The sequence below is a fragment of the Marmota flaviventris genome, chromosome 11 (assembly GCF_047511675.1).
Source record: "Marmota flaviventris isolate mMarFla1 chromosome 11, mMarFla1.hap1, whole genome shotgun sequence".
Lineage (NCBI taxonomy): Eukaryota > Metazoa > Chordata > Mammalia > Rodentia > Sciuridae > Marmota > Marmota flaviventris.
The window spans coordinates 24,572,610-24,585,388 of NC_092508.1; the positions used below are offsets into that span (position 1 = coordinate 24,572,610).

General features: G+C 31.7%; 1 protein-coding gene across 1 annotated transcript in view; it reads left to right on the forward strand.

The window, feature by feature from the left end:
• The window catches only part of Erbb4 (erb-b2 receptor tyrosine kinase 4), a 699,449-nt gene that overhangs the window by 457,421 nt on the left and 229,249 nt on the right, over positions 1 to 12,779 (forward strand). The gene's annotated exons all lie outside the window — the stretch shown is intronic.

Consider the following 12,779-nt stretch of genomic DNA (forward strand, 5'->3'; position numbering starts at 1 on the left):
CTTGAGTCCTAATGAGCATTATATACAATTTAAAAACAATTTTACTTATTATTCTAGAACTTTAACAGAATATGTTCAGATTTTATTATGTAAATACAAAAAGAAATATTTTAAACAAGGAATTTGCTAAATTGACCAATGTTTATGTTTGTTATATAATTTGAATTCAATTTCTGATTTTATATTATTTTGAACCAGTTGGTATATTCTCTAGGTAGCAGAATTACTATGAAAAAGGCAATATAAAAATATTTTGTATAGGTAAAAGTACAACTAGAATTATTATAAAACAAAATATAGTACTCATGTTCATACAAAAATCTATATTTGAATGCTTATAGTGGTTTTAATCATGAGGACCAAAAACTAGAAATTTCTTAAATGTTCTTCATTTATGGCATATACTTCCATTTTAACACTATTAAGTAATAAAAAGGAATAGACTCCTGCTATACATTACATAGATGGATCTCAAATACATTATGCTAAATAAAAGAAGCCAAACTGGAAAGAATACATACTGTATGATTGCTTTTATTTGACATTCTGGAAGAGTAAAAACTATCAGGACAGAAAAATCAATCATTGTTGCCAGGGGCTAGAGGTTGGGGGATGACATTAACTACAGAAGAGCAAAAAGAAATTTGCAGGGATAATGGAATAATATGTATCTTGATTTGGGTACTGGTCACACAAGCAAAAGTGCTTGTCAAAAACTTTAGAACTGAATATTTTACCATATATAAATGATAGAAAGGCTGAATTTTACTCTATACTCAACAAACCTTAGTTTTAAAACATCTCATAGAATATTTCCTAAGGATAACTTTGCTATTTTATATAATATTATATTAGATATGATGCAGTATAGCTTTCATATTATTGTATTATACGTAATATAAGATAGCTTATATTATCAGCTTTGTGAAACAAATTAATTACATCTAATTGCAAAAGAGAAAAGTAATGGTAAAATGCAATAGGCAAATGAGAATTTTGGATGAAGTAATGCCTAAACTCTTGTGTCAAAGTATAACATAAAAGTACACAAATATATAAGTTTAGAGGTCAGTGAATTTCTCAAAATGAAACATTTGTGTAACCAGCAGCCAGATCAAAAGAGAAAATAGTAATAGACTACCAGAAGCCCCCTTGTGCCCCTACACCACAGGTAACTATTGCCCTGAATACTAACATTTGTCTATTTTTTCACCTTATATAAACTAGTCATATAGTATTACTTTATACATCTGGCTTTTTTTTTGCTAACTCTTTTATTTATGAGATTCATCTATATCACTGACTTCAATCATAGTTTTTTCATTCAGACACCATTATCTTTAAATGTTTTTTTTTAAATTTAAAGTAATAAAATACAAGACATTCCTTGTTTTTTTAGTGAAGTAAATAGAGACATTGCAATCCTCGAAAAAAAGTATTAGAGTGAATGGATGTACGCAATAGTGTCACTTTGGCACATGGGTACAATCGAGACTGATTTGTATAGTTAAGGTTAAAATTATGGGAAAAAAAGATGAAAGAAAGTGGAAGTGAAGGAAAAGGATAGGGAGGGGGAAAAATAGTCTAAAGTGCAGTTTTACGAACCCAGGTCCATCTTGGATGGCTCCTATGTTCATTAAATAACTTTTCCTCTTTGAGACATTGGTTCATTCACTGCCCTGTCACATTGAAGAGTGTTTCCACGTTTGTTGTGGTTTTCTTATAATTATCCCAGTGGACAAGTGAGAGAATATAGAATGGTGGTGAAGTGTGCTGTCTCTGGAATCAGATGCTCTGAGTTCAGAGTTGAGCTCTAGCTTTTCAGGTGACTGTGGGCAAATTCCTTGAACTATCAGAGCATCACTTTTTCTTTTTTTCATGCATGAAAGGATGGTATTAGTAAAGTTCACCAATTGCTTGAGAAGATTCAGTGTATCCATAGAGCAGTGCCTGGTTCATAGAAATTGCTAAGTAAGTGTCATTATATTATTTTTCTATGGATCAAAGATTCTCAAACTTTGGGAATGGAAGAACATGCCTCCCAGAGGTGAAGAGGGAAGTCTCTCAAGGCTGGGGACCTTTTATGTGTGGTGCTACCCTTCTGATAGACTTCTTGAAGGAAGGGAGGACATTTCTGTCTTTTCCCTGAGAACCTTGGTCATTATGAGAGCCACTGGTACTGATGGCCGCAGGTCATAAGATGGTATAATGTCCCGAGGGGCAAACTTGCAACGTATGCAGTTGAGGGGGAGAAATAAAGAATGTTCATATGCTTCTGCCCTTTTCAATGCTTTATTCACTCAAATCACTCAATACAATTTCATTCTATAGGTTCTTAATCAAGAAAACGACCATCCTTAATGTTAGGCACTGCAATAGACAATCAATTCACAGCAAACAAGTCCAGATTAATTAATTCACAGCAAACAATTCTAGATTAATTCTAAGCACTGCAAACATGCTTAATCATGATAGGCTAATGACAGACATTCCCTCTGCGTACTAAGTTCAAAAGTCTCAAGTCTTGGGCTTTAAGTCCAGCAGATGCACATTCACTCAGACCTTGGTGATCAGGTCAGGAACCAAGGCAGGCTTCTCCTGGGGTGGAGACGATGGCCGGCTAAGAAGAGGGTTGTAGGGAGAAGTTGCAGCTCTCACCAGGGTCTAGAATAGGTGGTAGAGTAAATCTATGTTTTGAAAGCTTTAAAGCAATGCAACTCTATTCTTCAATGATAATGACTTGCCAGAATTAATTGACTTGTCACAGACAGTTTATAAATCATTTTGGAATTTACATGAAGGATTTAGCCTCTTTGGAAAAGTCTAAGACCATGGAGCATTTTGACACAGATTGGGTAACTAATGAGAATAAGAGGTATCTTTTTTTTTCAGATCCTTAATGTTGCAGGGGATATTTACCCCTCTGTGATGGGTGTGTGTGCAGTTCACTGAAAACAGGGTACTAGTCTACTAAGATTTCAAGTCATTTTCCACTTTTAAATTCCATTATAGTTTTTTAAATAGCTCTTTCTTAATTGATTAAAGTGAATATTACATAATATGTGGGGGGGCCACGATTGAAATTAAGTGTTTTAAGTTTCATGAACCACATTTTAACTGGAAGATTATCCAAATGCTTAGCTACTTTGAGTCACAGGACCATGGCAATTTGGCTATTTTGAGATATTTTGAGTTCATACTCCCTACTGCCCCATTATACTGTATTCACTTTCCTATACCAGCAGGGGGAAAAAAAATTAAAGATTTAAATGAAAACAGGTGAAATGTTTCCAGTCTTGATCGACTTCCATTTTCTAAGCAGTGTTATTCTTTCCCAAGCCTGCAATTTGTGAATTGGTTTTCCACACTCCATTTACCTTACAGGCTGCTGCTGGAATTTCTTCCAGGAAAATTGGATAGGACAGAATAGAATTTTTTTTTTTTTTTTTTGCCTGTAGCCTCCCAGAATATGTTACCTACAATGAAAATAGTACCTGATACTTTAGAACCTATCCTTAACCTTCTGATTTGAATTAAAAGTGTAAAGATAGATTTTATTTTGATCAGCTTTTTTCCCATCCATACCTCCCTAATTTGAAGGCTTTCCTTCAAGTATCTTTTAAGTAACATGTACAATATTTTTACTATTCTTTTTTGTATGCCATTTATTTTAGCTTGTCCATGTGCTATTTTCATATAGACTTTAATAAAACAAAATATTCTATTTTATTCTATTTTGGATTGTCAAGTATATATGTCCAAAGCTTTTTAAAGTCCTAGTCTCTTGTTCCAGGAAGAACTAAGTTTCTTAATCTCGATAGGCAAAGGCTCTATTGGCAAAGCATTTCTGCATGTTAGTTAGCATTAAAAAAAATGTGAACTAAGAATTTTTTCTAATTTATGAAAGAATCTATTAAAATGGCTAGATATTTGTTTTAGTATTTTTATCTGGCTTCTTTGTTCCAATTCAATTATTCTAGGTGCTTCAAAATATGAAGTATGGTAATTGAACTCAGTTTAACTCTAACTCTGCTATGCGCTACTGCTTGAAATATTTTATATCTTTGTCACATTTTAATGCCTGTGCCACTCTTTTACTTATGGTATAGTGGTTATTACCCAAGAGGTCACATAACAGTTTATCCTTTATCAGTGTGACCCATGTGTGAAATATGAGAACGATGATGTGACATTCTTGGCACCACTTTCACAAATGGCACAATTATTTTTCTTTGTTTGTTTTGCCCTCAAGGAATGTAGTTCATAATTTATGTCCAAATCAAATGGTCAAATTCTCCCCTAGATGGTTACCTTAGATGAGTGGCAGTTGTATTATGATCCCTAAGTCCAATAAATAAAAGTGCACAGCCTTTTTATTATAAGTCTGTTCCCACATTCTCTATATTAAATTTACTTTTGAATTATTAGAGTTCGAAAGGTGAAGGAGACCATGTGAATCTCTTCCTTTCCAGATGATTTTGACCCACACTTCCCAGCACCCATAAATTTCCAAAATTGTCAGGGAATTATGAGAGAAGAGCAAAGCTTCACAGCTCAGTCATTGTTAATTCATTGAGTTCAAGTGGTTACTTTAAAGGGAGGTATTTAGTATCCCAAGGTTGTCCAAGTGGTTTTTGCATTGATATAAAAATACTCATACTTTATACTAAAGCTTTTGAAATCCTAGAAACATTAATGTTATACTCAAGCTCACTGTCAAATGTGACTAAAATAATCCATACATAGAGGTTTTTATGATCATTGAATTGGGGACTAAAATATAAAATCTAAAGAGGCCATAATTAAATAGGTAAGATTTTTATTATACTAGTTAAAATTGAAAGCAAAATTCAGGAGAAAGAAACTAGGTTGAATTCCTGTACTTCACTATATCCCATGAGCATCTTTTTATGGTGTAGAAATTATAATTTTTATAATTATTATTTTCTTAATTTATTATTATTAATTTGGAAAAATCTCAGGACTACCTGTAACTTATTATCTCAAAAACATCTTAAGCTTCACTGAAATCAATTATTGACTATCTAGTGTCTGTTATTTAAAATAAAAGCAAAAAGAGTAAGATAGCCCTGAAGCTTTTACTCTTTTCTTTATATAGATATTCACAGTTTTCAAGTGCTTTTCATATGCTATTCCAAGTTTTGACCATTGGCATTTTTTTCTTATAAAATATAATTTCGAAGTATCAGTATGTCATTAATATTACTCAGGATTTTTAATTATGATTTTTAGAAAATTAGGTAGAGTAATTTCTGTTTTATAATGTTTAATTTTTAACAATTATCTTTTCAAGTAAGATTCATCTAAATTATCACCAAGTAAAAATATAAACACTTTGCAAACATTTCTGTCAATGTTATATATAATGATGCTTTGATAGTATGGGAAGTTAAAAAATACCAGATGTAGCAAAATAACCAAGACAATTCCTAATAAAAAGAAATTGCCTCATACTTTTCAAAGGCCTAAACAGTAACTATGATATGTGTTAAAGTTGCATATGTAAACAAGTGATATGTGTTAAAGTTGCATATGTAAAAATTGTATTAAAATATAGCATATATTTTTGATCTTATACTTACTTCTAGCATTCAGTTCTTAGACACATATTAAGATATTAGTGAATTAGCATGTTTGCTCTCAGAATTTGGTCTCAAACTATTTTGCAAAGCAAAATTTCATAGACCTAGAGTATATTTTTGAAAACTAAAATAGTAATGATTTAAAAAGTAAAACTTTGTAATTCAGTAAAGGAACCACTCAATTGTTGTAAAAGATTCCTATTCCTGTGTAAACTACCACAAATATAGCAACTTAAAAAGCAACAACACAGTTCTATAGGTAAAATTTCAGGGTTGTGTTCAGCAACCTGACCATTTGGACTCCTTGTCATGAGTATATCTTCAACTTTGAAGCCAGAAATAATATGCCAGCTCCTTCTTGGAATCTCTTAGTTTTTTTTTTTTTTGTTTGTTTGTTTGTTTGTTTGTTTTGATCTCTAGAACCAGATTTGAAGGCTCCTATGATTAGATCAGATCCACACAAGGTGTCTCCCTCTGTTGAGTTATTGAGGCCTTCATTACATTAGTGAAGTTGTTTCACATCGACACCCAGATGAGTGTTTGAAAGTGAGAGAAATTGTCTGTAATACTGGGAGCCATCTTCCACTCTGCCTGCTATACCACCTACTATGGCAACTTAAATATTTCCAATGATTCCCTTTTAATTTTTTCTTGTCCTGTGAAGAATTTAATTATTTTCTGTGTCTCATACCATATGAGAACCCCTCTATGTTTAAGAGAGAAATTGGTCATGCTATCTTCAAATAATTTATTCTGTTCTTGGCTCCCTAAAATCTTGAAGCCATCATTAATATATCACCTTAGAACTAAAACCACAGTCTATGTCTATACTATGAGTCAAGGTCAATGAATCCATTTTGGCTCCATGTGGTCATTACTTGTTTTGTGAATAAGACCTCACAATTATAATTCTGATTAAAAAGCCCAAGTTAACATCATTTCTACTCTTTCCATTGAATCATTTAACTGGTCAGTCTTCGCTAAGACTGCTCCAGACCTGCATTGTCTAACACATAACCAGTAGTCACATGTGGTCATTAAGCATTTCAATGCAATTAAAACAAGTTAAAATATTCTACAGTGACCAAAATACACTATATTCTGAAGACAAAATGTGAAAGAAAGAAGTAAAACATGTCATTAATATTTGTTATTTGATTACATGTTGAAGTATTAATAATTTGGAAATAATGGGTTAAAAACAAAATTTTAGATATTTTTAGTTTTTTTGAATATGCCTCCAAGTATATGTTAAGTTACTTACATAGCTTTTTTTATTTATCTGTTGGAAATCCCTGCTGTAGCCTAATCATCATGAAATTATGATTTAATGGTCAGTTTTGTTAATGTTTGACCCACCATAAGAACAGTGGAGTGAATGCTTTCATGTATTGACACAGGGTTTTTATATTCATCAGCTTCACTACGTTACAAATGGGATGAGTCCAAGTAAAAGCATCTCTTTTCTTGAACCCTTGGTGTATACCTTTGTATTTGTATATGCACCCAGACTTTATAAACTTAAAAATGTGATAATTAGGGTTTGCATTAGAATTCTTGCTATTGTCTATATTAAAATAAAAAATTATTGAATTGGAATTATATTGTACAGACCCTCTTAAAATTATATTTTATAAGCAATATTGATAATAATTGTTTCAATTTCTGTATGCCATAAATGAATAATATTTAATCAGAAAGATTTAAGTGTACATAAAAGTTTCTGTTTTTATGCTTGTCATATATTAAGAATGGAGTCAAAATTAATTTAGTTTAGGCCTACATTGTATTAGGCCCTAAGTAAGTATCACTTTTTTTCATATTTCCTATTTAACTAAAGGAATCTAATTTACTGGGACCCCCTTCTGTGATGTGGTTACATAAAATGATGTGTAGATATTAGCTCAAATTGCTCTCTTCATGCTTTTTTCTTATTACCTCAGCACATTCCCTAACTAATCATTCTTTCATAAACATACAATTATTTTTGCATACTACGTATGTTAGCAGAAGCTAATTAACAGGGAGCACTTTGATTTACCAGCGAAATTCCCTCACAGTGATTTTATTCTCAGCTACCATCCACTCTCAAACCTAAAGTGGTTTAATTTCATTGTTATTTCACAGTAACTCAGCACTAAAGAATGAATGATAAGGAAAGGGAAACCCACCTCTAATAAACTCTGAGTGCTTGTAGCCATTGCAATTTTTATAGCATTCTGTTCCTCTGTTCAGAGTAAAGCATTCCATATGCTTGAGTCATTTATAGAATAATTATAGTTACTTTTAGTAGAGCAAAAATAAAACACCAACAAAACCTTTACCATAAAAAGTTTACTTGTTCAGGAATTTTTTTTTAATAAACAAAGTAAGATCTATTTCCAAATCTACTTCTTTATTTAAATTCAGCACTTCAACTTCTAGAGTCCATATCCCAGTTTCAAGACCCAGAATGGATACCAAAATTATTCTATCAGAAAAGAAAGGACAGATGACAGAACCAAAGTACCAATTTTTGTTACTTGCCCAGGGTTGTGTTCCTTCCCCCACCCCAAAGTTTCTTATGTTTAGTTAGAGGTTTGTTTGTAGTTCTCTAAAATCATTATAATATAGGTCTGTCAGATGTATTATGCTAAGCTGATGGAAATGATTCAAAAGAAAGAAAGTCTATATTTCAAAAGACAATGACATCTCCAGGCAAAATTTTTAGTACACAGGTAGAGAAGTGGGCCATAAAAAGGAGTGGAGAATCACACCTCCATTGTAACTGGAAGAAGTTCACAGTAAAGTGGTGAAAATGTAGGTGGGTAGGAGACTTGATGGTGTGAAAATGGGACAATTCATAGCCTCGTTTTAAATGAGATCATTACTTAGAACAGAGTGGGGGAAGCAATACTGGAAATTCAAAGAGAAGATCTGAAGTAATCCATTGAACTACTTTCAAAAGGGACATCATCCTAGAAGCATGGTAGTATTGCTAGGCAATGCTAAGGGAACATTTGAGAGGTGTAGTCATAGATTAAAATGAAGGATTGTGTTTTATTCAGCCACGTTAAGATTGTTTAGATGTAAGGATGGCTACTTGGACATTTGGTTTTAACCATGATCAAAATTTTACCATATGAGTACTCAAAAAAGGGAGAAGAATCAGTGATATATAATATATGATATGTATGGGAAATGAATTTTAGCAAAGAGTCATAAAAATAAATTTAGTAATGAGGGAAGTTGACATGTGAGTGAGACTAGTATACAATCAAAACATGATAGGGTCAGTAGATAAAAGATGGTTGGAGTAGAGATACTGGGGCAGGTGAACTGAAAATTAAAATGCTGCTACTCTGAAAGTAAAGTACTTTAATCAATATTGTAGAGGTGATATTACTGGTAATGTAAATATTTGGTATTGTCAATGAGAATGGGTAGATGTGACTATTGGAAATGAATAAGCAAAGCATTGGGAAGAATGGACAGAAGTAGGAAGATTCAACAAACTTTAGTCTTGATGCTTAACTGCATGTGAAATAATTAGGAGAAGAAAATGTGAATAACTATGCCTGGGTTTTTGAATTGCAAATGAATGGATGGCAGTAAAATTAACCAAGATGTGACATAGTAGCGGGTGGCAAATATGTCCTGAGTTTAGATTGGATATTTTGATTTGGTGGTTACTTTGACACATTTAAGTGATGCTAATTGGAAAATTTAATAAAAATATATACAAACATGGGGCAGAACTGAATAGGAAATATGAAAATATAGAGAGCCAAGTGTCAATCTCTTGTGAAATTTAAATGTGAATCAGAGGAGAAAGAGAAGTAGTTGGAGATGGAACAATATCAGAGAAAGATATTTTGAAGAAAGGTGATATTTGAGTGTGTTTTGGAAAATCTAATACAGTGTGAAAGTTTAGGGATGAAAAGAAGGAAGATATTATCACCATAGCTGTTTCTTGAAAAACCTAGAGGAAATCAGAGGCAAAGCAAATATGAAAGGCTTAGCTTGATATGCCCCCTCTCTTACTGTTTTATCAGTAGAAATTAAGTAAGTAGAGGATAGAAAAGGTGTGGAGGGATGCTTAGCTGCCATGGAAAGGCTTGGGGAAGGGGGTTTTCTTAACGTTCTATATTTCATCTGAAGTTAGAGCTAAAGTCATCTTAAAACAAGGGAAGAAGGTATTTCTTAGTGTGCATGTATGAAGAGAGGGATGGTCTGGAAAATAAACTTCAAATATAAACTGTGCTAACTTTCATATTTAAAATATTCTGACTTTAATTTGCAAATCATCAATAATTTGTACTGTGTTACCTTACATGAACCCAACTTGAAAGTCACCTATTTTATTTTTGCATGGAAAATAACAGGTTGTGGTTAGCTATCAGTGACTCTGAACTCATTAAATTAGAAGACTGTTAAATATATAATCAGAATCTAACAGCACTTTGTATGTGTTCTGAGAAATTAACAGATTTCAATACCTGTAGTGTTAATTGCGAAAAGCTGATATGTAACAATTACTCTAAATTACACCATTACTGCAAACATCATCAATTGTGCAATTGTGCAGGTACAGAATATTGGTAAAGCAATAAGCTGTGAAAAAAATTTCCTATTTCAATTTTTTTAAATGTTCTCAAGTAAGGGATTATGATGGACAATCCCTTACAAATAAATTTTCTTTGGCTTCTGAGTATACTGCTATAACTAGGTGTTTCTTGTCTTAGCAAATTTGTCCCATGTGCCTTTCTTTAAAGCCCAGAACAAATAAAGGTAAAATTAAACCTCCTTATGATTAAAGTTCATCAGTTATATTTTGGGGTATTTTCCTCTTCTTCCTATTTTTTTTAAAGATTAAATACTGTAATATATTTTAAAATGAAATTTTAAATTACAAAAGTGATATTTTCTCAGTGTATTAAATTCAAGTGTGTGTATAAGTATGTCAGTGCCTCTGCACATTTATGTATACATAGTAATAAGAAGTTTCATTTATACAAACCATAATCCTCACATCATTCAAAAACTTACTTTACTCACTTAATTATACATTATGGACAGCCTTCCCAATCAGTAAATAAAGCTCCTTCTTTCTATAGTAGAATAATATAAGCATACCACCAATAGTATCAGTGTACCACCAATCCTCTATTGAAAGATAGGGTATTCCTATTTTTATGCCTTTTGTAAGTTATGAAATAAATAGCATAAATATGTGTGTATCTGACAATATAAAGTATATTTTGGCTCTGTAAAGATACATGAAAAGTATTCCATTTTATTCTTAAGATTTGTTAATTGCTATTTAAAAAGTCTAATAGGAAGTACAATAAGATTATAGAAGTTACAATTCTTGAGTTAAAAATAATATATTATAGTCTTGTTATAAATTATGCAATTTTACAACAGATCACTTTCTTTCAATTCCATCAAAATATGGCTGCAATTTTATCACCAATAGTTGCTGAGGACTGCATGATTTAGAAATGTATTCTAATGAGTTTTTAATTTCATTTATGTGCTGCTAATCATGCCACAGATAGGACTTGAAGGATAAAGAAGTTTAACTCATCCTCTTTCAAAGTTTATAAATTTATTGTTTGATTTTAAGTAGTCATACATGGTCAACAATTCATATAGATATCCTTAATATTTTAATAATTGACAGTATGACTTTGATTCTATGTTATTTTGATAAATAATAATTAAAATGATAATTAAGAATGATTTATAAGAATAAAATTTAGTAATAGCAAGCCTAATCCTTATATGATTAATCCTAATCCTTATACTAAGTGTAGATGGTTTGAGGGTCACATCTTTCTTTCTGTCTCTGGATCTTTTAAATTACTATGCCCAGACATTTTTACTTAACGACAGGGGACAACTAGCATGATTTTTGCAAGATGTGCCCAATGTATAACAATATTGTATTATTTGCATTTGGTTTTGATTATTTGCAAATAGTTAGTACTAATAAACTTTGTGATCTTAAAATATACCCAAGAAGACATGGCAATGTTCTCCAGAAACTAACTCAGTGCCAGAGGGTGAAATCAGAGCCCATCAATTACTATCTCTTGCTCTCTTTTTTATTTGCTCTAAGAAAAACTGATAGTTTGCATGAACGCAACTGGCATGACAATAAGTAAAGAGGAGCCATTTGTCTAGATAATAGTCCTGATGGAATTATGAAGATATGTAATCTGAAAGATTAAAAGGCAGAGAAGAAGAAAATATAAAAATCAGTCAGGAAATTTAAAAGAAAATACTATGTTTACTCCATATCACACTTACATTATTTCCTTAATGACCATTTATGAAACAAAGAAATCTTGAAATATCTTATCCTAGATGCCCATAGCAATCCATAGCATCACACAGAGCTGAATCTTAATGGTACATATAATTTCAATAATAGAAAAATAATAGACAAAGAACAGATTGAAAAATTAATATTCTAGCTAGGAATAGAATGTTTCATGTAGATGTGGGTTTTTTTCTTAGTAGTCATGATTTCTTTTGCATGTAAATGAAATGGTTTCAGGCAAATTGTGAAGTTGTATTGGTATTATATTATTTTAATGTTGTTGGAATTGGCTTAGGTTGGATTTTTTTCTTTTACATTATCTGGAGGCTGTGAATCTGTATTCAGAGCATCTGCAGAGTTATAACATCTTCTAGGCATTCGCTTTTGAAAAAAATAGGTTTCCCCATAATTAGAAATGTGTTCTAATTAGGGGTTGGGTGTTTATATAAGTTTAAAAAAAGTTATATTACTAAACATTGTTATTAGATGCTATGAATGTGACTTTGTGAATCTGGTCACAATAATCCTCCCCTAATAATATAAAGAGCAATCCATTCCACATTAAAAACATTATTTAAAGTTAGGTGCAATGACCAAATGCTTCTGTGAAGGAGGGTTTGTTTGTCTTTTCTCTAAGTCCTCTGTGGAGAATTTTTAAACAAAGTAAACAGAAACATTCTTACCCCCTTATTTTTTCCCTTGGTTTACTTCCAACCTAACGTGGACCTAGAAATTAGAAAAAAATGATATGTAGAGTTTGCCAAGCTAAATATTAGTAAAGAATTTTTTAATTAATAATCCAATATATGTCTGCCTTAGGTACATAAATTAGAGAAACATCTTACTATTTTGAATCCTATTAGTATTTG